General features: G+C 44.8%; 1 protein-coding gene across 3 annotated transcripts in view; it reads right to left on the bottom strand.

The window, feature by feature from the left end:
• The window catches only part of NFE2 (nuclear factor, erythroid 2), a 170,430-nt gene extending 145,539 nt beyond the window's left edge, over positions 1-24,891 (bottom strand). For 2 of the 3 annotated variants that reach the window (XM_069653245.1, XM_069653247.1), the window contains exon 1: positions 24,511-24,891. The gene's annotated coding sequence lies outside the window, so the exon portion shown is untranslated. The other variant, XM_069653246.1, reaches the window with a different exon arrangement.
• Between the last annotated feature and the right edge of the window lie 761 nt (positions 24,892-25,652).

Here is a 25,652-nt window from a genome sequence, read left to right as displayed (position 1 = left end):
TGATGTGTTACATTTATTAGCTGTTGCAAATGCCTCTGGAGTTTTCCAGTCAGAGTGGGAACAAGGGTGTGGGCCATGTGCTCTGCACGCTGTACTATCGCAGTGAGGCCTGGTCACCAAGATGGAGTGGAAAGGGGGTACAAAAATGGATGCCCCGTGTCCTGCTCAGTGTTCCCATCTACGCGAATGTCATCCAAAGTTAACATCACATAAGGGCAAGGGGCGAACCCACTACTGGAGGCACTTGGTACGAGTTTCTACTGAGAAGTAAAGGATGAGAGGGGCCTGATGGCCCCTCGCTCCCACAGACTTGCCTGCACGCCAAAAGGCATTTCGCACCCGGGGATGAGCGCTGGCATGGGAGGCTGTCACGGGCGCAAACGGCCAAGGTGCCAAACAGCATATACACTTCAAAAGGTATCCGACGCCCAGGGGCCATCGCTCACATGGCCTCCTCAGACCCCATGTCTCCAGGCAGGCCTCCCCCGAGGCAGGCTGCCCCCCTGCAATAAACATAATACCACGACATACACACGTCATTCATTCACAAACACACCCCTGTTTCTAATACTTTATAAACCACTTGATATGTCTCATGAGAACATCTTTGTGCTTCGCAAGTCAACTCCTGAACCTTCTACCTGAGAAGCACTGAGATCTATGCTAATCTGCTCGTCGCCGTGCTATGTGTGACCGCTTCGAGCAAACTCGTCAGTGTGCTACCTGTGGCCATCTACCTGTTCTCCTGCAACATACTGCTCGGCCTGCTGAATCCAACTGTTTGTTGGTCAAGGTAAGGCCATGTATCCTAGTCATATTTCGGTCATTTTTACATTTCAATCTATTTGCTATTACAGTACCCAATAGAGCTGTGGTCATTGGTCTCATTGCTATTGACTTGAGTTTCAATTGTTATGCTATCAATAGATCTATTTATTTTCATCTGTGTCAATTGTCATCGAATGGCATCCTTCGGGGGTCCAGTCTATAATGTAAGCATGTTTCCTTTCGTGCAAGACAGAACATCCAAGGGACGAGTCACATGTACAGAGTTTAGTCACATAATTTAAAAAATGTCTGTAACTTATGCAAATACTAAGCCGCACATGATGAACTGGTATGGTTCCGGCGACCAAAACAAACCTTGGATTGAGCATGGTATGGTTCATTTACTTTTTTATGACATTTTTATTCATCAAGGTTTTATAATAATCTTGATATTTAATTTTCAGAATTTTCAACAATGCCTGCCTGTTTGATTAGCGGTTGCCCTTCGAAGACCCATGCTAAATCTGAAGGCACTACAATGCATGTTTTCCCGAAAACTGTTGATCGAATAAGAGAATGGGTCAGACATTGCGGATATCCACTGGATGAGCTGGAAAGTAGAGTCCAACAAATCTTTGAGGACAAGAGGGGTGATCGATACCGCATCTGCAGCCGGCACTTTCCCTCGAACATGTACACCACATCTTGGGTAACAAAGAAGAATAAACGGCGATCGACACGAAAATTGCTCACAAACGCTATTCCCACTCTATTCGTCCACAATCCGCCACTGGTGAGTCAAGTGTCCGTTTTTAGCTTTAGGCCTTGCGGTAGTGTGTAGGTAGCCGAATGGATTCATTGATATTTTAGGTGTTGTTTCCAATTTGTAATACTTTTGACATTGATATGAGTGTATAGCTTTTTGAATAATGACATTTATCAATATATTATTTTTAGATTTCATAACCCACAAACAAAATCTATATATGGGCACAGGCAACTGTGCTATATTGCACATTACTCAAGTATTCTGTCTCCTTACATGGCAATTTTAAATATTGGCATTTCATTATCAAACAATAATTTACCTTTACAACTTCTTGACTATCCCTTGAATGTGTAGCAAGAATGTTCTACTTCCGTCACGTGCTCGCAGTTATCAACCACTTCTAGCGCATATCAGGTAATCATACTTGGCTATGCCGCTACAGACTTGTTTTATGCATGTCAAGTAGTAGTTTTTATGTATCGTGTGATTAATTTACCAATTGTTTGGTTAGTGCTTTCCAATTGATATACACTTTAGTTGTCGTCCCCTGCTGTTTGTTTTCAGTTATAATTAGTGTTATCCATACTAATGCAAGTACTGTCTTTCAGGGAGATGCTGAAGCGTCCACCACATTGACAACAGCCCTAGATGTTCTTCAACAGCACGAGGTATGGATACTGACAGCTCTATCGACTGTGATCGTCAGGACTGGAACACTTGCCGTTTGATTATTCTACACCATGTTTCATTCGTGGTTAGCCGGTGATATGTACCTGTGCGGTCGACCCCAAGTGTGTGTTGTGTTTTCAATATTGTAATCCTTACTAATGCAAATACTATGTTTCAGGCAGTTGTTGAATCGTCAACCAACGCAGTTGATGCAGAGCCTGACATTCAAGTAATTCCGGTGGAAGCGGGACCATGCAGATACAAATCGTTGCAACAGCTTTCGGAAGTGCGCACCACATTGACAACAGCCCTAGATATTCTTCAGCAGCACGAGGTATGGATACTGACCGCTCCATCGAGCGTGATCATATAACGTGATTTCATTTGCTATACTTTCTTCCCTATTAACGCAAGTACTGTGTTTCAGGGAGACGATGGAGCTTCCACTACAATCACAAGATCCCATTTAGATGATGCAGATGTAAAGAAATCGGAGAAATAAGTCAATTAAATCTGATCATATTTAAATATTCCTTGATTCTTTTAGACAATGCAACATTTGTGGTTATCGCTTTAGATATACCTGTGCCGTCGACCCCAAGTGTGTGTTATGTTTACAATATTGAAAACCATACTAACGCAAGTACTGTGTTTCAGGGAGTTGCTGATGCCTCCTCTTCAATACAATCATTCGTGGGAGCCGATGCAGAGCCAGAGGTATGGATACTGACAGCTCCATCGAACTAGGTCCTCAGAGCTCGAATACTTGTCGTTTGATTGTTCCACACAATGTTTAAATCGTGTTTGGCTAATGAGATGTACATGTGTGTTCGTCCTCACGTGTGTTTTATGCTAACAATATTTCGATACACCGTATTGAAAATACTATGTTTCAGGGAGTCGATGGAGCCTCATTCCATGCTGTCTATGCGGATACAGAAAATATAGTTGTTGCAGCGCAAGAGGATGGGGAGACATGCGGATACATATCGGAGCAACAGCGTGCAGATGTCGAAGGTCGAGTCAAAAAAGTTTCAAAGAAAAGAAACAAAAATAAGGTTAGTTACAAACAGTTCATAACTTTAGAATTTTTTTTGTGCTGGGGACTATTTTATGTTTTTTTCAAGTCAATTGTACTATACTTTATCTTGTGTTTAAACTGAACATCCCTTTTCCAATCTATCCTCTAGTTACCCAGGGGTGTCCGAACTATACATACACAGACAGTGAAGCAAATGAGAGATGTTGCTTGCCAGACCATTTACACTATGGAGGAACCATTAATTCAGACGCCGCGTGTTGAGACTAGAGATGCTCATGTCCAATGGCCAGAACATGAAATGAATGTGTCCGGAGAATCCAGTAAAGTTGTAAAGGACCATTGTTACAGTACAACTGCACCACCGCAACAACTTGATACTGGATGTATTGAAGATAGCTCTGAAGTAGTCGCAGATCAATTTACATAATCTACACCCGCCAAAAAATTGCCACCAAAAAAGCTGTCGACATTGTTGTGTTCTCCCATCAATGTTGAAGTAGCAGATGTTGAAATGACAGAGAATGAACCAGCAGCAGCATTCACCGACGCATCAGAACTTGATAGCAGCGATATTTCTTTCAAATGTGATGAAATGTCCTCAATGTCACAGGCCGAAACAACTTTGACGCAGGATGACAAATGAAAGAGGGCAAATACATAGTATTCAACAGTTTTTTGATGGATATTATAAGTATGCTGAAATGTGGGCATTCCGTCAGAGGGAAAGTATGTGGGAAGCCATTGATTCATGTGACTCGTCAAAAACAAGGCAGTAACGTCACAATACATGCCGTCTGTAGATTACATCATACGTTCTCATGGTATGCACAACCGATGCTGGGGAAACTGCCAGCAGGCAATCTACTGTGTGCAGCTGCACCACTTTTTAGTGGCTCCAGTTTTAGAAAGTTAAAGTCTTTCTTTCAGTTTGTGGGACTCCATTTCATTTAAAAAACGCAATACTACAAATACCAACATGATTATCTGTTTCCGGCCATTAGTGATGCTTGGAAAATTGAACAATTGTCTCTAGCAAGTACATTCGAAGGCAAACGATTCAGGCTAGCCAGCGATTGACAGTGCAACAGCCCTGGATTTTCTGCCAAGTACTGCACCTACCACTTTCAGGACATGGATAGTAAGAAAATTGTGAGTTCGGTGGTCGTGCAGGTAACACAATGTACATCCTCAGTGGCCATGGAGAAACTAGGATTTATAAAATCAGTGGAATATCTGCAATCAAGGGGAATGCACATCGACCTCATAGCCACGGACAGACATATTTCAATTGCCAAGACAATGAGAGAGCAGTTCCCACATATTAAACATCAATTTGACAGTGGTCGGTCAAAATACCGAAAATAAAATCTCGAATTACAAAAAGCACGAAATAAAAATCTCGAAAAAAAAATATTGAATTTTTTATTTATTTATTTATATGTGTTTTTGGGGTCAGGTAAGTAAAAAAAGGGGTAAAATAAAAAAAAATGAAAAAAGGGGGTTAAGGGGGGACCCCCCCATTTTGAAAAAAAAACGCATTGAAAAAAAATTCGATATTTTTTTTTTCGAGATTTTAAATTCCTGCTTTTTTTTCGAGATTTTACTTTTCGAGATTTTGACTATAAACCCAATTTGACGTATGGCATCTTGCTAAATCAATCAATAAGAAAATCTCGGCTGCAGGGAAAAAAAGGTTTGGAAAGTATTTCAGAGTGGTCCCAGTCTATCAGCAACCATCTTTGGTGGAGCTCCAAAACTTGTGAAGGGTCAGTGGAAACACTACTTGAAAAATGGCCGTCACTGATGCACCACTGTACCAACGTGCACCGCTGGTCAGAAAACCTACATTTCCACCAATGTGAACATGGCCCTTTGTCCCCAGTGGAGGCAGGGAAGAAGAAGTGGTTCAATCCATCTTCACCGACACACGAAGCCATTGAGAAGATTGTTTTCGATAAAACTCTATCAAGAGATTTGGGGGGACTGACAGAATTCTCTCACACAGGAGGTTTGGAGGTGTTCCACAATATGTGCCTAAAGTATAGGCCAAAGCGCTTGCATTTCAGCATACAGGGCATGAGACATAGGACTCTACTTGCCGTCTTGGCCCATAACGAGAATCTCGGCCGTGAACAATCTAGGACTACGGGTAATGTAAGGATGCCTAGCTACACTAAGGCCTTTTCAAAAAAAAGTAAGCAATGGGTGATCAAACCAGTCTATGAGGAAATGGAGTTCGACTTTGTCAAAAGCCTTATTGTTGCTGTATTAGAGAAGCACAGATATGGAATTTTGAACGTTTCTGTGCAGAGCACTGATCCATTGCCACCCAACTTTGCCACTGTGCCATGTCCACCCAAAGGAGAGCTGGTTGTGAAGTACACATCCCGGTTTAAATAATTGTAATACGATTGTCTTTTTGTAAATAAATGTTATTGTACAGTGTGCATACAAAGTACGCTAACCCTAACCCCTACCTTCACCATCCTGGGTGCCGAACAACCTGGGTGTCATCTTTGAATTCTCTCTCTATTCACCTCATATTGCTGACCTTGTCTATATGTGTATGTATATATTTTTGTTGATGTAACTCATTTTCGCAATCTCTTCTAAATGCTGGGCACTGTTAACCGAGGGGAGGCTTGCGTATTGCAAATAATAAAACAAACAAACAATAAATCTCACTTTCAACTGAACTCCTCGGGTACTTTATACTTTCCCTGACCTTCCCCAAAAAATTAAAAGTCTCAATAGTTATGGTTCTTTTGGCTTCAAAGCTCGCAGACAACGAGGACAAAATTGGGGGCCTTAGAACGCGCCAAGCGAGCCGTTGCAGATGGGAGAGAAGCCAGTTCGCATTTGCACATTGAGGCGCACTACATAGATGGATTTGAAACTTCAAGTTCTCACAGATGGCTTTACTACGGGATGTTGCAAAGAAAGAATGTATGCTCATTTCTAGTGAAGGTCAGCGGCTTTGATTTTCAGCTCGCGTCCTGAAGAGGCCCACAACTCGCACTGGCAGTATAAGGTTCTATTGTTTTTTGACCTTGAAAGACATGGACCATGCCGAAAGAACTTCATTTGAAGGTGGGGTGGGAGGTGCAATAACGTAAGAGACGATAAGGCAGAAAATTCTTAAACTAGACCGAGTTTCATGTTAGTTCAGTATACGAAAAATCGTTCTTGAGAGCACAGTGGGATTTACGGACTGCATTACGCAGAGACACAATGGAAATTGCAAATATAATGTAAGTAACTCTTTAGACGCTTTTATATCGGAATGAAGAATTAATGAATGGATGCATGAATAAATTAATGAATGAAGAGCTTTGAAAACGTTTGTGGGATCGTCCTTGTAAGCGGGCACATGGGCATGCAGGTCCACATTCCACACGCATGTTGACATAAAGTCGTTTCTCATTGTGTACCAACCTCGATTTATTTTGTTAGTTTTCGCATTGATTTTAGAGCCGAACATACTCCATTGCACTATCCTTGAAAGCAAATAGTTTCAGCTCGGCCGTAATACATAAAATGAATAATATTAATAAAGATCGGCTGCCGAGAATAATTATAAATGTTATGTTTTCAAAACAGGTATATATTTCCCTTTTGCCACTGCCACCAGTTTCAGACCCCAGCAGATGGTTTCTTCAACCGCCAGCTGCAGCTTAATGTAAACAACTGCACCATTCTGATGATCTTATGGGACGATCGCCAAGGGCCCATATGCCCTTACGCGGTACTAGCGGCTAGAAGCAACATATCAACCTTTACGCTAGCCTAGTGCCTACTTGATGGAACAGCCTTGCGGTTCAACGTGCGACAAAAGTGCTTCTTTGAACGAAAACCAACACCCTGTGTACCATAAAGGAACAGCGCGTGACTCACGATAAACTTTTACGGATTTGCGGATAGAGATAAAAGAAAAAGTACAGTTTCATATTCCGAATTGTGGCACGCTGTGTTGTGAGCTGATCTGTGTTGGTTTCTGGGTTCTGTGTGAAGTCGCGTAGAAGACGACTAGGCGCGTTTGCCTACGCAGCACAGAAACATCACGGAGAGAGGCGGGGAATATGAATGTTTTGATAATGTCAGGCTCAGGGGGGGGGATATGATTTAGTGCCGCAAAAGCAGGTCAGCCAGGGTGATGGGGGAAATGATAGGATTATCACAAAATGGCAGCTCCCTGATGCCTGTTTTCGCTTGCGTTTAATGGATGAAAACTCGGATAAGGTCAATAGGAAATTTTTCTAAAATCGAGCAATTTAGGCTTAAAAACACATGGCCGACCCATATGGGCAATAAAACATTTTGACCGAATCATTCCTTTAAAGGATACTTGTACTGCGCACTATCACCACCGGAGTGGTCCCCTGGCGCTCTTAACTGTGGGGTCCCACCGGCCACGGGCGTTGGGGGGAGGAGGTATGGGGTCATTAGGAGCAAACACAGGGGATGCAAGTTAAGGTAAGGGGGAACTCAATAGATTTTTCTGAGAACCCCCCATAAATAAACATTTACATTTCAGGAGATTAATTAATACATGATTAAAGAAAGGATGTTTCCGTAATGTTGCAGGAAAATTAGAAAAGGTGCACATCATTTAAATGTACAAAGCTGTTCTTTACTCTGCTCCAACTAGTAGTTTCGGTAGTTTAGCGGATAAGTCACTGCTGAACCGAGCTCGAATTTTATGTTAATGTACACAAATCGTTTTGCGGACACGAGGGGAGCCATTTTTGGGTGGATCTCAGATCCGGGAAAACCCGGCCGAATTCCCAGGGCTGGTTATATGGGAAGCCTGTGTAGCTTGATAATCAATGATCTGGCGTGAGTCGAGTGTCGGAGCGCCACTATAAGGCGATTCCTGGAGAAACCGAAGACGCCTCAGACTGCCAGCAGGGAGGGCCAGGCAAAGAGAGCCGGCGCAATTCCGTTTTGATTGGATAGGAGCAGAGGCGGCGTGAAACGCAGCACAAGCCGAGAGAGAGGTGGAAAGGAAGAGAAACATTTTGCAGATAAGGCACTGGAATAAAGAGAGAAACTCAACACTTGGTCACTCCGACGGCCAGGTAGAGCGCAGCATCATAATGGAAACCTAGGTTCTTAACATCCGGGATGAGTTGCAGATAGAGGCCCACAGACAACGGCAACAGAAAGGGGACACGAACACAAAAATTCAGTCTTGTCCAAATTGAGCTTCAGGGAGCTGAGGTTCATGCATTCAGAGCCAGCAGAAGGACAGCATTGGTACCCAACAGCAGTGGCACTCAGCTCGCCCTCGAGATGGAAGAGAAGCATCCGGGAGTCATAGCATAAGATAGTACTACCTGGGCTGCAAAGAACTCTTTAGACGCAGGGGTGTTGCAAGGTCTGGAAAAGATCCAGGGCTACGCTAATGTCGGGACTGTCGGGACTTGGGGCCATTTGGTTGTAGCCCCTCAGCTTCTATCCGGTGCTACAACCGAAAGACCAGGGGCTATATCCCCCTTCAGCCCTCCCGAACCCTAGCAATGCCGCTGCTTTAGAGTAACAATTCTGCCTCGATTAACTCTCTGGCTGAGAAGTTTAAGCCCAGTAATTTGATAAAGTTGGTTTCTTAGTTCTATTCTTCACTCTTTTTCTACTGCTGTATAGTCCTGGGACTTTGGGGGCAGGTCAGGGAGCTGAACGGCGTCAACTTATCGTTCTTTAGTGGGGTGGATGGGGTAGGTTGGGGGGCAAACGGCTTCCAGAGATTAGCAGCATCTCAGCACAGCCCCCATTCCCTCCTCACGCTCCTTGGCTGACATGGTGCGGCTCCTGGGCAGGCAGATTCCACTGACCTGAGGCACTTTAAATCCAAGCTCCGAGCCCATCATCACTCATAGGCCAAAAGGCTGAAATCTTAGCGGTGATTGAGCAAAACGTCTCTGTTCCATTGAACCAATATTATACAAGCAATTATTGGAAAGAATACTCTGCTACTTGTTTTATTTGCACCCACTCCTCTGTGCTCTTGAGATTCACTTCTCACCCCACAATGCTAGTCATCTAATACCCACAAGGGGCCCACTTCACCTATCTCCCCTCTTTCTGGAACTCATGGTGCTAGGACACTTCAATGTCCACATGGACTCCCCAAACACACACCTTTTCTCACAACTCCACAGCACTGTCGTCACCCATGAGCCAACCCTCCTTTCCTCTGCTCCTGCCCATGTTCTGCAAACAAACTATAGGCTGTAAGTGCACACCTATGTATAGAAAAAGGTGCCAAAAGGACTCTAATGACAATTGTGTAGACTTGCGGTGCAGGGGAGAGGTGAACAATCCTGGCACAAGGTAGAATGTAACAATGGGTAAGGGTCCTAAGATTGAGGACCCTCGCGTCCCCTGCACACCACCATATTGAGTACCAGTCAATTATATAAATCGGTGTATATTGTCAAGAGTAGAACAGAATATTCAAAAAGCAAAGCATTTTTAATAGTACAACAGAAGATTAAATAGGTACAATTTTGGGTTCAACGCGTTCAGGGTTCCACTCTTCGCTAGGAGCAAGTATCAAACAATATAACTTCAGAACCCTAAAATGATTATCCAGAAAACCAAATTATGAAAAACATGTTTACTCATCACGTAATTATAGAGTATGCACACTTCAATACAAAATACATGTAGCTCCCATAGTATAGAGGTATCATCAGCTCGATGGCACTTAGTTAAAAGTTCAGGTACATAACGAAGTTCTGGTTCTAACAAAGAAAATCCTGTTTCGAGTCAGAAGTGAGCTTACTAACGTCCCTAAAAAGAAAAGAAAGAGAAATAAGAGGAAAGAAGTAAGTCTACCATTCACGTTTACCACAAAGAAGGTAATTAGGTAAGAACAATCACAAAGTTATAGTCATGAAGCCTTACCTCCGGTTTCAGGAGTCAAAGAACTGATCATCGTATCATCAAAGACGGTCTTATCTTCAGAAGCCTCATAGAGGTACACCAATAGTGTTAGCTTGTGCATAAGATATTAGAAATGAGAGCAATGCAGGAGATTTAAAAACCCAAAGTTTATACTTAAGAGTAACGTCTCACTCATGCACGGAGTCAAGTCTAGTATGCAGGACAGTGCTCAACTATTGCCAGTGATTTAGACCGGACGGCTACAATCTCGAAATTCGAAAACCGGTGTGTCCAAAATGGCCACCATAAACAGGACGTGCCAAGGAAATATCCATCATGCTGTGGCGTGATGACATCATACGTCAACAAAGAAAGTCAACAATGCACGTTAGAGCGCATATTTGTCTACTAGCCCAATATGACCGTTAGAAAACGGGCCAGGCCTGGCCCAAGCAATGTCTATCCACTAGAGGCCAAGCTGACAATCTCAACTGGTCAGAATATCATGAAGCTACATCTAGCTGTAATATTCAGAATAAAAAGAGTATAGAGTAACAAAGAGAGGAAGAGGCCTAAAGAACCAGTGATGGAGGTCGTGGCCAGTGTTTCAATAATATTTTAATAATGGGATGCATTAAGTATAGGCCAAATGAGGCCATGTCAGAGCTATGGTATACTAGGTAAGAGATGACTCGAAGTCCCAAAACAGGGAACTAACCCATCCAGTTGAATGTGGGCGCCAGTGCTATGCTCACATTCTTGTGTTGAAGACAGACCTCAAGAGGTATCATTATGAAGTCAAAAATAGACAATGGGCCTCATTACAGGTCGGGCGGTCCGGAATTAACAGTGGCGGTAAACCCGCCGCCACTGTTAATTACGGACCGCCCGATCCCGAGTCCTGCAGGCGGGAGGTGATCTTCCCGCCAGGTCTGACCTGGCGGATTGAACACCTCCCGCCTGCAGGTGGACGTGGAAACACCAGCACCATCACGAGATGGTGCCAGTGTTTCCACTTCCCCATTCCCATTGAGTCCTATGGGACTCAATGGGAATGGGGATTTATCGAAATCCGCCTCCGGAATTCCTTGGACACCAGGGCTTTAATGCCCTGGTAATTCCGGGAGTCATGGAGGCAGAATGGTAATACGAGTCCGGCGGTAACCAGGCAGTTTTACCACCGCGGTTACCGCCGGACTCGTAATGAGGCCCAATGTCTCCTAAATTGGCAATACACCATTCAATGGGAACTTAGATATAAGTAGAACAGTGTCCATTGCAATTAACAACACAGTTTGTCTTGACAGAATCAGGTGACAAACAACGTTTCATCAATTTAGCAATATTTTACATCTGTGAGAAACCTGAGGGTATTCTCACTCCTAAGCCCCTGGATCTTCTTCTCAGGTGGCCCGGGAAAGGCCATTGCTCTTGGTCCCCCACCTTGGGGGTGGAGAAGCGAGGTAGTATCACCTCGGTGGAGGGGCCTCTGGGATTGGGAGCAGGGTACTGACAGGCGAGAATTCCCCTTTCCCTATTAATGACCAACCTAACCCTACCCTGACATTTATGCGCTATTGCAAGACCTCTCCCCTCATATCCCCACATTTGACATTTGAAAGCATTGGGACGAGGAAGGGGCGACTGAGAGTAATACGCACTATACCTTCAGTTTACCACTTTGCAAATTATGGTTAGACAACCTTAACTAAGCATTCACACCTGCAACCTGTTAACTGGTTGCAGGTGTATGAAATGAGAGTCAGCGAACAGGAAAGGAGAGTAACAGGGAGGCCTGCATGTGAGAGACCAGCAGAGGACCCTTTGTGTAAAGGCATCCATGGTGGGACCAGAGCAGTAGCCAGGATGCCGGCAGATACCCCAGGGAACTTGTGGGGCCCAAGACAAGTGGGCCGTGCCGTGGCCACAGGTGTGGGAGCCTCCATCACAGAACGCAAGCAGCAGGCACTGCAGGGGACTGAATGAGAGAGAGGACGCCGTCCGCATCGGGAGATAAACCTCTTCAATTGACGAGTATAGAGTGGAATACCCTTCGTGCGAGCAAGGCTCGTACCAGATGGTCCGCCGACCTCGCGAGGAGAGAGGAAGCTGCGGGGACCATCAGAAGGAGCTGCAAAGAGCCGGTGAGTGTCTGGGAGAGCACTTGGGCACCGGGGCGCTCCAAACAGATCGGGAATACATAATGGTCTTAGAAATCAAGTTCAGCAAATTCCTATAGAATAACAAACCGAACCTTGAAGCTAAGTATAAAGAATGCATCGTAAATACCGAACTGCCTGAAAACTTAAAATTGAGCATAAAAAATGCATTTTAAATACCGAACTGAATGAAAAGATGAAATTAAATATAACAGAGGCATATTGAATACCAAACTAAATGAAACCTTGAAGTTGAATATATTTGAATACTGAATACAATAAAACCTTTAAGGGCAAAGCACATCTCAAAGGACAACCAAAGTGCCCATACTCTTCCTTCGGAAATACTTTCCTACTCAATCTCTTCTCTCCTGCACCTCCAACTCCCCCAGGGTCAGTCGCTTCTCCAAGCAACGAGTTGTTGGTAGATCTCTTTCTTCGGCTTGGGCCTCCCTGTGGAACAGCCTTCCTGCCTCTCTGAAACTTGAGGAAAACCATCTTTGGTTTGCAAGCATCTCAAGACCTTCCTCTTTGCTTCTGCATTCTCTCTTCCTCTCCCCTGTGAATCTCTCTCTGTTTCTGTACTGGCCACCTGGCTTCCCTCTGAATTTGGGACCAGATCCCTGCCCACCCAGCTACATACGTGCACTGCCTCCTAGCAACCCTTGCACTTGGGTCTGTATCTGCAACCCTACAGTCCCCTAGTCCCCTTACCTGCACTTATTAGACACCCGTTGCCTGCGCTTAATTTGTGCACTAGCCAACTGCTGGCCCTACTACCTGTTGTTGTTTTGATCACATGTTCAGCACTTTCCACTTCCCCCTGCCCCTTGCACTTTCCCCCCTCCCTCTCCCCAGCACTTGCTCGTTCTCAATGTCACTGTAAGATCGTTGTTCTGTCCTCCCTTGTACCCCTCCCTTGCCTCGTCGAGCATTGAAACACATGTGTATGGGCGTGCTATAAATAAAATATCATATCATATCATACAAAAATAAACTACCGAAAAGGGCATATGTGTGAAAGAGTGCCACAGAAGGTGGAGTATGAATAAAACCCCACAAAGATGAACTTTTTATGAGTGAATGCAACTCAGTAAGGCCACAGACTGGCAAGAGATGTGTGGCAAGTAATGGCAGAACCAAGAGTTTGATAAGGAAAAGCAAGAGAAGTGTAAACCCTGCACATAAAGCCAAGAGGCCAACAAAGAGGAATTAAGTGAATATAACTTGATACACAGTTGCGGGAGCTGCTGAACCTGTGTGGCCTCAGAACCTAGGGATCCTGTTTGCGTGACCTGTGATGGGTGGACCATGTGGTCTGACAACTTCTCCTAGAGTAGTGAGCTCTGAATGAGGAGAAATCAAAGATACTGTGGTGAGTGAACTGGTGAGGCAAACCAGAAGGAGGGTCAGGTTGACCTCAAGTTGTGTTATACTTTTGAAAATACTGAAATAAACTTGGCGGAGTTAAAGTCTTGGGTAAGGGAACCCTGAGACTTGAGGGACTGCACTTGTTGTCTTGAGAACAAAGCCTCAAGGCCCCTTTTGCTTTTTGAACTGTGTTGCTTGGAACTTGGGGAAGGGAACCCCAAGGGTTGTTCGGAACTGAGTTACCTTAAATGGAACAAAGGTAATCTTGAGACTTTTTTGTTGAACTATCTTGTACTTGGGAAAGGGGAGCTGAAAGAAAGCTCAGAGCTGGAAGAACTTCATATTTTGAGATAAACACTGTTTATGTTGTTAGTAACATCCCTACACATTTGTTAGCTTTAGCTCTGAGGGCAAGAATAGGTTTTGGACACAAATGGACTTTTAAGGTGATGTCTTTGACTCAGACTTTCCTTAGTTTTGTTCAGGTAAGGAAATGCCACCTTAGCATATGGCAAGTTAGGCCTTCTGCCATTGTGAAATTTAAGTAAAAAAAATGTTTTAGTTTGAACTTTAAGTCTGTTGTCTATGTCTTACTTCATGATGCCTTCACTCATCACACAAGTGCAATCCAAACACTAAGGAAAGCAAAGGTATGGTTGAACAGCATTTCTTGGACTGATCATATAGACCACTACACAGTTTGACAAAGATATACAAAGTGGTAATAGTGCACAGGAATGCAGCAAGATACAACTCCTCATTCATCCTTGTAGGTTGGAGAGAATCTAGTTTGTCAATCCAAGGGAGTTCACGTTGTCTGAGTTTTTTTATTTAGGTCACCACCGCTGTCGGGTCTGTGTACCACCTCTAATATGACACAGTTTAGCTGAGCAATTGTGTGGCTTTGTTCTGCAAAATACCTGGCAACTTGTGACTTGCCGTTGTTTTTGCGGATGTTACTGTTATGCTCATTTCATCTCTCTTTGGCTTTCCTGGTGGTCTGTCCCACATAGAAAATTCCACATGGGCAGCTCAGATCATAAATAACAGAACTAGTCTCACAGGCGGCAAAACTGGTTGTTTAGATACCATCTGTTTCTCAGCTTTGACAAGTTGATCGCAAACATTTCTACCGCTCTTATATGCGTTCATGGGGGGGTTGAGGAAAGAGTTTGTTCAATTGGGTGCCAAGCAGAATTAATCTCCATTTCTTCTTAAGTAACCTAGTCACAAGATGACTCTAACTAGAGTATTTCAGGAATGGAGTGTCTCTGTTCTTGAATCTCAGGGTCAAAAGACCCTTGCATGATTGTTGATGGGCCTTGTTGCATGCCGTAATGACCACTTTAAATGGGTAAGCTCTCTGTTGATATCTAACTGCTAGTATATCGCATTCGGTCTCAAAGGTTGCTTCATCAGAAATTATCCTTATCAGTCTTAGGAATTGGCTATACAGGAGATTGTCCTTTAGATGTCTACGGGGGTGACTCAAGTAATGCAAAGTATTGTTAACATCTGTTGTTTTGCAAAAGATAGTGGTGGAGATGCCGTTTTCAGTTATTTTAATGTCTACATCAAGGAAATGTAACTTGGCAGTGCCAGTTTCCATCATGAAATGAATCTGTTGGCGGAATGAGTTGAGGTACTGCAACAATTCAAGTCCTCCCTCTTCCCTTTCCATATTGCAAAAATTTCGATGTATCTTTTCCAGACTACCAGTCTGGATGACCAACGTTCATGCTGTGAGACATGGTTACTCTTTAGGTAAAACATAAATAGATTGGCATACACAGGAGCAATAGCTGACCCCATAGAGGTCATGGATGCCTGCTGGTAGAATTAGCTTTTGAATATGAAAGAATTGTTATGTAGTATGATCATTGTCAGTTCCAAGACAAAAAACTAGCTGCTTTGCAGTGGTCTTCCCATAGGTGGAACCCTCGAGTGATTCCAGACCCTACATATAGGGAATTGATGTGCAAAGGCTCTGAACATCAAAAGAGACTAGAATACAGTTGGGTGGAAGTGGGCATAGCTCTGTGGGATGTATCTCGTAGATATGGTGACGTTTTTTGCACAATGGGTTGGAAGACTTTGTCTAGATAGATGGCCAGTGGGCCAAAAACACTATTGGTTCCTGCCACTATTGGTCTGAGTGGAGGATTCTTGAGATCTTTATGCATCTTGGGCGAACCATAGAAAACGGGCGCGATTGGGAACTCCTTGGTTAAGAAAGCCCTAGTTTTCGCATTGATCCATTCATTGTCATATGCCTTCTACAGTGTGTCCTTAATAAGTGATCTGATCATTAGCGTAAGGTCCTCATCTAGCCTGATGTTTGTATCTGTGTTGTTAAGTAAGTCCCTACAGCAGGCATTGGAAAACAAGGTGTCCATTATCAGCAGTGCACCACCTTTGTTCGCTGCCCACGTTCTGACCAAAGCCTACCCCATTGGCCACTATTCACTTCTACATAGCAAAATCGCTGTACCCGGAGAAACCCAGACCAAGCCTCGACAAGTATCTCTTCTGACCAAAGCAAAGGTTTTCTCCCACATCATTAAGGTGCTACTTTTTATCCTCCAACTCCATGATCCCTCACTACGCACTATACTGACTGGGGCTGATATAAGTTGTAGGCCAAAACTCTGGTGGTGACAGGTTGGCTAGCCCTGCAACCACTTAATCACAAACAAACCATCTAGTGCAACACTCTGTTAGCTGTCAAAGGGCAAGAAAGACAGAGGAGAAAATGAGTCACAAAGAAACAAAGAAACAAATGAAAGAAACAAGAGAAAAACTAAAAAAAATATTTTTCAAGCTGTGCATGTGGTTAAGACAAATAGTGCTTACATTATTTGAAAAGTGAATGAATGATTACTCTGAAAGCTAGTTCCTTTTTTCTAATCGCTATGGGCCCGATTCATGGAAGAGGGCGCATATATGCAGCACATCCTGCGTGCTGAGAACGACTCTGCGCGGCCTGTTGCACATAAGAAAATCTGCGTGCTATGCGTATTCATCGAATTGTTCATGCAAAGTAACTCTATGTGCAAGTCGTGGCCGGAATTCCCACGACACGCCCACACGCAGAGCCTTCTCAGCCATGGCTACAGACCTTTGCGCACTCCACACGTGCAATGCAATACACCCCAAAATAAATGCCTGCAAACCCCCACAACCAGACCAGCACCCCGGCGTGGGGTGCGTGGGGTACCTTGTAACTATTCCCAGCACACCCTCAACATGCATACCACGTATCCTAAAAGTCATCATATCCTGGTATACATGCTTGCAAACCCCCGTAAACCATTCTTGCACCCTGCTACACTGCTTACGCGCAGCCTGAAGTCTGATCGTAACACCGACAGCATGCATGCACCCCTAAATCCAATATCCGATCCTACCTCTGTGCAGTGATTCCTATGCGCAAGTGTATGTATGCCTGCCTTTGTGTGGCGGATATATCGAGCACTTTGCGTGGCCATTTTCTTGCAGAGAAGTTGCGCAGACAGATCCATGAATATGCTTGCTTATGCGCATTTGTGGGTGTTCGATGGACTGCCCGTGGGCCGTCCTTCATAAGGCCCACATTTTCCCTTGTTCTTCCTTATTTTTCGAGTTCCGCACCTACACCGGTCTATGCGCAGGCCACACCCACGCTCTGCGAGGTGTTTCGCGCAAGGCACTCGGCTGCTCGCAGAGTCCCTGAAAAGTACGAAAAGGTATGCGCAGTCGATTCCATGAATCGACAGAGTTTTGTGCACGATTTGGAGCGCAATGTCCCGGTGTAACGCACAATATATTCCATGAATCAGGGCCTTTGCGTCTCATTTTAAAAGCCAGGCAGATAGGAAAAGGTGTGAACGCATGCGTACATGGGGGTCATTTTATAAGGGGTGGAATTAAAAGTAATGTACGCTGTTTACTCCTTACTTTTACACTGCTGGGGCTTTTCAGTGCATGTGACGGCATGAAATGAATTTGCATTAATACGTGCATTGCACCTTCTCCTTCAAGTGTCCCCTGATTTTAAACCCGAGATTTTAAACTGGATTTTCATGCAGGCACAAATCTAATGGATTCCTATGGAACCATATGTATTTAGCAGCTGCTGAACGCAGGTGGATTCCATTGTAAAATTCTCTGCAAAGAGTTATTTGCAGGCAGTGTTTAGATCTTTTTACCAAATGGAGAGTAAAATAAAGGAGCAAAGGCGATTTAGCCTCTTATTTCTCTTTCATTTTCCACCAAGCTTTGTGAAAGTTGGACATAGCACGCAGGGGACGGAGCAGCAAATAAGAGCCAGGATTACTTGTCCTGTGCTTCCGATTTGCACTTTTTAACAAAATGACGACTTACAGGTAATTGCGGGAGACATTTAATTTTTCCAAACATGCAGTGGAAAAGTAAAGTGTAAAGGCAATTTTGCCTGTCTTTTACTCTTTACTTCTCCACTAAGTGTTGGCAAGGATTAGAATTGCACAGAGGGGACCTTTTTGATTGAAAGCGCCAATGGACCCAGTCCGTCCATGCCATATTCACGTTGGGGAAAGTGGCAGAATAGATTGGTTTTCCACTGCAGGTGAAGTCATAAGAAGCGGCAAATAAGTATTCTACTTTCATAATGTCATTGATGAAGGCATAGAGGTTCATGTGAGATCTTTCTAACATCCCACTCCTCACCCCACCAGGATTTACCACAAGTGCAAAGATTTCGTGCCTGCTGTAAACAGCCCAATGTCGCTTCATTGGGGGCCATTTTGAATCAAGTGTTAATTGCATGCAGGCGAACACCAATGTTTTCACGTGTGTGCTGCTGGGTCCCCTGCTTGCAATTTCAAACATTTGCAAGGCGGTGTGCAGAAGTATAGAGAAATGCCAAGCGATAGCAACTTTAGTCCTCAGTTTTGCTCTGCGGTTCACAAAATAAAAGATATTGGGCCTCATTACATGGAAGGCGGTAATCCAGGGTGCTATTAGCGCCATGGTTCATGCCGGTAAAATACTGGCACCGCCTTGGTGGAAAGGGGAATTACCGCCCTATTCCAAGGTTGGCGGGGCGGTAATTCCCCCTTCCACCATTGCCCTTCCCCATTCCCATTTTTGCCCCATAGGGCTCTATGGGAATGGGGAAGGTGCTAATTACGGTACCGCAAATTGCGGTACTGTAATTAGCTCCACTGGTCCCTTTGCGGGTTGGTTTTTAACGCCTGCAAAAAGCAGGCGTTAAATTCCCCACCCCGCAAAGGGACCTCGTAGTAAGGCGGTAAGGATTTAGCGGTACCAGTAAAATACCGGTACCGGTAAAACCTTACCGCCTACCGTGTAATGAGGCCCAATGACACTTTGCAGGAGGCACTTACTCATGGAATCCACCTCCTCCTTAGCAGGTGCTAATCGTATTCCATAGGAATCTGTTCCTTTTACACCCTATGCAGGCATAAAAAGCTATGCTCTTCCTAGGCAGAGGAGGAAAGCAGGTAGGAGGTTCAGCCTCTGCTTCGTGCCACATCCCTGCCTTGGAAGATTAATGCCTTGTTTAATACTCCATCCAGTTTATAATGACCCCCTCTGAAGTTGTGCAATTTGGGAGCTTTGAAAGTGCGTTTTTATAAAAACATCTTTTCTCACATATGGAACATTTGATTATTGAAACTAAATCGAACATAGAATATGCCAAAGGTGCTTGACATTCTGCTGGAAAGGCAGGGCCCAGTAAGAACTTCGACCCAAACGAGACATGATCATGTTCAGAATTAAGCTGAGAAGCCAGGACAGTGCTTGGGTTCACTTGCTTCAAATGTGTGACTCACTTATATATTTTTTGCCTTTCTGTCATTTTATTTTATGTTTTTTGTTGTTGTCTGATTTCATCAGGCACAGGAAAACCATCACACAAAAGAGGCACGTTTCTACTGTTCCACTGTCGAGCACTCTGCATTATTTATTTATTTGTAATATAGTTACAACCCAAATTAGCTGTGTATACATTACAAACACTTAATCACACAATACATCAATGTTATAAACCACAACTTAAAACCAATAAATGCCATCAATATAAGTTCAAAGTGGGATATACAGCATTCCATCAAAATAAAATCCCAAGCTATAAGTCGCGTAACCTTTCCATACATACATTATATTTTACCGCATGATACATAAAATGCACATCAATCCCTTTCCATTAAGACGTGCCATAAAAAGTAGTATCATTACAAATCATCCTGCTTTTGTAAAATTGAATGTATTTGTACCTAATGATTTCCAGACTTGCACACATAAACATTGGGCCTCATTCCGAGTTTGGAGGTAATCATGGTGCTATTAGCGCCATGACTACCTCCAATACCGGTACCAAGTCCGTCCTCATTCAATGGGGATTTACCGGTCTATTCCGACCTTTGCGGGACCGGTAAATCCCCATTGAAAAAGCCATTTCCCATTCTCATTTAAGGCCTCATAGGGCTTAATGGGAATGGGGAAGGCGCTAATAACGGTACTGCAAATTGCGGTACCGTTATTAGCTCTAAAGTCCCTTAACGGGTCTCGTCCTTAGTGCCCGGTAAAACCAGTTGTTAAGGAAGGGACCCGCTAAGGGAACTCGGAATAGGGCGCAAAGGGATTACCGGCACCAATGTCCTTACCGGTGCCGGTATCCCTTTGCGCCAAACTCGGAATGAGGCCCATTATGTGCCTGATTCACAGAGCGTTTTCCTATGGGATAAGGGTATTGTGAAACGCTTCAGTGAATCAGGCCAATATGTGTTTTGTGGTTAAAATGTCAGGCTAGACACATAGGGCCTCATCACGAGTTGGGCGGTAACGCCGGCGCTAATAGCCCTACCGCCAAACTCCCTGGCGCTATTAATGCCGGATCACGGGTTTGGCGGAAGGGTTATTGCCCATTCCCCATTGGGCCCATTCGGGAATTCCTCATTCCCCATTGGACCCAATGGGGAAAATGTGCGCTATTACTGCCGGCGGATTTCCCACCAGCGGTAAACGCGCCGTAAATCGGCAATTTTGCTGCAGATTTCCCCCCAGCTCAAATCGGCAATTTTGCTGCAGATTTCCCCCCAGCTCAAAGCTGGGGGGAAATCCGCCAAAGCCATGATCTGGCGGACCCTTAAATGTGGCGGTAATAGCGCCACCGCCGCATTTAATGGTTACCACCAGACTCGTGATGAGGCCCGTAGCCTACAGAGGCGTTCTTGCCTTGGAATACCCAATTGTATGCCCTCTATCTCCAAGACAGAGGCCTTGTTAAATGTAATCAATAGTTACTGCCTTACTATTTGGCTGTTAGGGAACGCCTTGATATATGGTGGCAGTTGCCTCCTCTCAAGCCTATAGTGGATAAAGGGGCCACTGTTAATATTTGATGCCGGTTTCACAATGTCCGCCTCATAGCTGAACTTGTTTAGTCCACACTTTACAGCTCTCTTCAAAGATGGATTTGTGGACTCGGCAGAACACCCATGCCTGATGTATACCCAACAGTTTCCAAGGAAAACCTTTACCATTATTGTGTCGTTGTCCAATTTCATTAACTTCTCATAGCACATTGCCGATTTGTAGAGTGCCTTTGTGGGAATACTCATCAGATCGAATTATAAACGAATATATTCCAAAAATAGCAATTTAGCCATTCTTAACAGAGAATATACATTTGTACCCTCTAATTTTACCAGTTCCTTCTTGTTGTTGTGCCCCCACACTTCCGCACCATAAAGCATGTAAGTTACAATTTTAGCTCTATATAATAGCAAAACTGTCTTAACAGAGCATTCTCCCTGTTTGTCAATAAATGGACTCAACACTCTGGTGTGTCTCATACAGTTAGCATATGTGTATTCCCAATGCAGGGTCCATTTAAGTGTATCTTCGGAGTCTGGTGTGCCCCCAGGAAAACATTACAATGTTTGTCAGCGCTGGCTCAAGGTGCGCTCAGGGAGTGGACCACACAAGCCCCCCCCTCCCCCCACTGCGCAGCAAATAAAGGGTGACTTGCCTTCAGTTTACATGATGCTGAGCTGGAGGCTCCAGCTCAGTGTCATGTAAACTTAAGTATTGGTCTGGCCCAGCGCGTATTAAAGAATCATGCCCACCAGGCTCAGCCCTTAAACACACTTTACAAGAACAGCAGAGGGCTCATTTCTGTTGTTTGGCCAATAGTATCAAGAACAAGTATTGGCCGAACAACAGATCTTAGCCCCCTGCTGTTCTGCATTTGTGGTGGGTGGGCAGGATTCGTGAGGGGGGCACACTGAAAAATCTTGCACAGGGTGCTGGCAGACCTGGGTCCAGCACTGATGTTTGTTAAGTAACTACAGAAGTGTTTGGGAGCTAATTAGAAAATATCTGTAAACACCAATGAGGAGACCTGCAGCCGAACTGTCCACACCGTTTCTGTGGTCAAAGACCGTGACACCAGTGCATGTCCAATCACTGGGCCAGTTGTCATCACCTTTGTCTCACTCGCTTTTTTTTCTCTTGAAGACCCCTGTGCGCTTGACTAAGAGGTAACATTCTTGCTTGTCAGTGCTCTGGTCGCACTAACCTTTATGGTGTTGCTTTGGTTATGGTGCTCCTCACTCACCAATACCAGAGCGGGGGACTATGCGTGCCTCCACCAGGTACACAAAGGTCCGATATAGTACAGATGGAAACTTGCCATCCCGTCACACCTAACAATTAGACGGACAGACTAAAATGCCAACTCCATAGGACAATAAGATACATAGAACAAGAAATACAAAGACTAAGAGACATAAAACCCACTAACCCGAAAGCTCAAATTTCCACATACATATCTCACACAAAACCCACACAACCACCCCTCCGCACAGCAAACCGCACGTACTTCACCACACCGCAACAACAAACAAACAACACATAACTCACACCAGCAGCACATGAGGACTCACATCGATCCGATATCCACACCCAAGCTCAGCGCACAGTGAAAGCCGACCTGAAGCTGCCAACAGGACACCACCTTTCTCACTTTTCTTATTCCCTCTTCTCCCTACTAACCCCCACCCCTTCTTCTTGTTTGCAGATCCGTCAGAGCGCCTGGGGACCAAGTCCATTGGTGATGGTGCGTGGTACAAATACCTTTAACATTAACTTCTTTTCCTCTTGAACGCCCGTCGGTTTGACTAAGAGGTAGCATTAGTGCCAGTCAGTGTTCTGGTGACACTATCCTGCATGGTGTTTGCTTTAGTTATGGTGTGCACTCACTCCATCCCCTCTTGAACACCCCGGTCTGTTTGGCTAAGAGCTAACATTATTGCCCATCAGTATTTTGGTGGCTCTATCCTGCATGGGTTTTTGCTTTAGTTACGGTGCGCCTGACACATTCCATTGCCTCTTGAAAGGCCCCATCTGCTTGACTTAGAAATAATATCATCACCGGTCACTGTTCGGGTGGCTCTATCTGCATGGTGTTTGCTTTAGTTACAATGCGCCTCACTTCATTCCCTATGAGACTCCTTTCTGCTAGGCTAAGAGGTAACATTAGTGCCAATCAGTGTTCTGGTGGCTCTATCCTACATGGTGTTTGCTTTAGTTACAATGTGCCTCACTTCATTCCCTATGAGACCCCTTTATGCTAGGGTAAGAGGTAACATTAATGCCAGGCAGTGTTCTGGTGGCTACATTCTGCATGTTGTTTGTTTTAGTTACAAATCGCCTCACTTCATTCCCTGTGAGGCCCCTGTGTGCTAGGGTAAGAGGTAACATTAGTGTCAGTCAGTGTTCTGGTGGCTCTATCCTGCACGGTGTTAGCTTTAGTTACAATGTGCCTCTGTTCATTCCCTATGAGACCCCTTTCTGCTAGGCTAAGAGGTAACATTGGTGTCAGTCAGTGCTCTGGTGGCTACATTCTGCATGGTGTTTGCTTTATTTAATGAGACAGGCATCCTATCCTGTCCCTGCCCTGACATTTCCAAAGTAACCTTTATAAATCAGTATTATTTTTTATTAAAACTCACTTACATAGTGTGTATAGTCGTGTGATGTTAAAAAAGCATCATATGGCTTTCAAGGCACTGATGTCATTACATTGTGACAAAACTCAGCATGCCACCCATCCAATATTTAATTGGTACAAACGTGCCAACGTCATGGGCAATTGAAAGGGGGGTCAGATACCCCAAGGGACTTGGGCGTGCACATAGCACTTGCCACTGGTCTTTGTTCATTTCACAGCAAAGGTAAATGCCAGGTGCTGCTGCTACCCCCAACTGAATGGCTCCCTTTGTATCGACCGTAAAGGGCCTTGCCATTGGTCTAACCTGCGCCTGCACGCCGCACAAGTCGCCCTCCACTGGAGTATGAAGAGATGAAGAAAAAAGCAATATCAAACGGCGTTCATTACGGGTAGCACTAAAACTACAGAATGATTACACATACAAAGTCATTCGCATTTTCAGATATGCCCGTGATGTGATGACCTCTAGCAAAGGGCCAAAGGGATTGGTGGAAAGTTGTTGCAACTAAGTAAAAAGTTTCAAAAATTATTAATGTAAGTACTTTTTATCTGTCATGCTTTCACCTTCATCCTCCTCCTACGATGAAACCCGTCCCCACCTCTCCATCTCTCTCCCCCTCTCTCTTTCTCTCTCTCTCTCGCTCTTCGCCTCTGCTTCAGAGAGTTGAACAAAAGTCTCATTTAGAAGAATTGCCTACGTTACCTGCTCAGTGCAGCAGCACGACACACCGGCCAGGAAAATATCCTGGAGCCCCACCACTTTCCAGCAGGTGCGCAGCGCAAGGAACAGGAGCAACCAGACCAAAAATATGCACCTCGGTAAAGCACGAGCCTCGTTTTCACTCACATCGTTTATAGAGGGTTCCTTTCCTGCGTGCTTTCTCGCGGCGCTTCCCGTAGCTTCGCAGATCGGGCCATCTTCCACCGATGTCACATTTCTAGCTGTCCCTCGCTGGAGAGCGCGCGGGTGAGGGGAGGGCGGTGTTCTGGAGGCTCGTACCCTCCCCTCGTCTATCGCTACCCGTCTCTCTCCTCCCCTCTCTCTTGCAAGCGCGGAGTTACATAAGTGGAACTGGTTGCGCGCCTCGCCGGAGTGAGCGGCCCTTTATCAGAGACAGCTGGGCGAGGTCCAGGCCAGCCACATCTCGGGCTGTCACATCCTGAACGGCTGCCACTCCTCCGTCTCCTCTCCTCACCACCCTTTCCACCCGGCTCCCTCCTCCAGGCCACCCTCTCTTGCAAAAAGGACAGGGGGCAGAGGAAGCCTGGAGTCACCCTGATGTGGTTCCTAGCCCATGAGTTCCTCCCCCTACTGCCACCGGTGCTTCCTTGCCTAAAAAATGTGTGTGTATCGCTCTGCTGGAGGCAGTGGATAGCAACTCCTTAGTTGTGGCCACAGCCCAAGCACAACCATTGCTGATCCGTCTCCATGCGCTCCAGCTGACACAGGGCCACAACCTCTAGGCCACCTATGCAGTGTGCGCCACAGAGGCACACGTTAGTATTAAAAAAAACGAGATGCTTTTTTAAAAGATGAATTACTTTAAAACATGGTTCTAGAGCTGTTTTACCATGTGCTACATACAGCGCAAACCTAGATATCACGCAGCAGAGCACTGCACACTGTTGTGATGGGCAGTTGAGAGCTATATAGAGGACACAGTAGGTCTTTTTACAGGATCTCGTAAATTGTGCACTTAGGTTTGCAAGTGCCACATAAGGGCAAAAAAAGGAGTGCAGACAGGCATAATCACCTCTATGTGTTTTTTTTGCATTTTGTTGTGAACATTGTGTAAATGCTGCTTGCCATTTATGCAATGTAATGTTATGTAATTGTCATTTGTATAGCGCCTTTCACCACTGGTATGGTCCCAATGCGTTGTAGGCCGTGACATATTTTCAATTAAGCCATATAGAGCGTCAGCAGTGTTGCACATGGCATCCACCAGAGCAGTGCAGGCATCCTTCCTTTTGATCACTTCTCCCTCT

This window comes from Ambystoma mexicanum, chromosome 3q (assembly GCF_040938575.1).
Source record: "Ambystoma mexicanum isolate Mex_15411 chromosome 3q, UKY_AmexF1_1, whole genome shotgun sequence".
NCBI lineage: Eukaryota > Metazoa > Chordata > Amphibia > Caudata > Ambystomatidae > Ambystoma > Ambystoma mexicanum.
Note: the sequence above shows the minus strand (reverse complement) of the source record. Positions and strands in the feature narration are given on the sequence as shown.